The sequence below is a fragment of the Chinchilla lanigera genome, unplaced genomic scaffold, assembly GCF_000276665.1.
Source record: "Chinchilla lanigera isolate Chin_1 unplaced genomic scaffold, ChiLan1.0 scaffold00062, whole genome shotgun sequence".
NCBI classification, from domain to species: Eukaryota; Metazoa; Chordata; class Mammalia; order Rodentia; family Chinchillidae; genus Chinchilla; species Chinchilla lanigera.
The window spans coordinates 665019-665974 of record NW_004955463.1 but is presented as its reverse complement, the minus strand read 5'-3'; positions in this window follow the sequence as shown (position 1 = coordinate 665974).

Here is a 956-nt window from a genome sequence, read left to right as displayed (position 1 = left end):
CTCCATCAGGCCACAGAAGACATCAGATCAGAAACAATATCTCAGATAAAAAAATGACAACAATAATGAAAGAATTGCTCAGCACATCTAAAGAAAACATAAATAAAAAAAATAGAGGAGCATATAAAAATGGTGGTGGAAACCTTGAATGAGCAATATAGGAAAGAATTAGGATGCATGGAAGAGATTCACACAGATATTCAGGAAATTAAAAATTCCATCAAAAGCTGGCAAAACCACTTGAACAAAGCTGAAGGCAGACTTTTAGACCTTGAAGACAGCACTGCTGCTAACGATCATGAAAGGAAGGATCTCTTAAAAATAACAAAGAACCATGAAATATCAATTCAACAGCTGCAAGATGATGCAAAGAAAAACAATATAAGGCTAATAGGTGTACACAAAGGAGCAGAAGGCAAGAGCAATGACATAAAAAGACTATTTGTGGAAGTAATAGCAGAAAATTTTCAAGCATGGAAAAAGAATGTGACATGGAATAAGTGAGGCATAGAGAACTCCAATTAGCCATAACTAAATTAAATCTACACCTAGACTTATAATATTTAAGATCCCAAAAATTCAGCAAAAGAACAAAACATTAAAAGCTAATAGAGAAAAGAAACAGATCATCTATAAAGGAAAGCCCATTAGAATCATGGCAGATTTCTCAACACAAAGCATCAAGTTAAGCTTGGAGTGAAATATTTCAGGTCCTGAAAGAAAACAACTTCCAACCCAGACTGATATACTCTGCAAAACTATCCTTCAAAATTAGTAGAGAAATAAAATATATCCATGGTAAAGAACGGGTCTAAAGTCTTCCTTGTACTTACTAGGAGAAAACATGGATCTTTCTCTAGAGCATGGATTTTTTCTTTCTAGCATATATTTTAATACATTTTATAATATATAACCACATGTATTTCATATATACAAATATATATATAGTAAATATA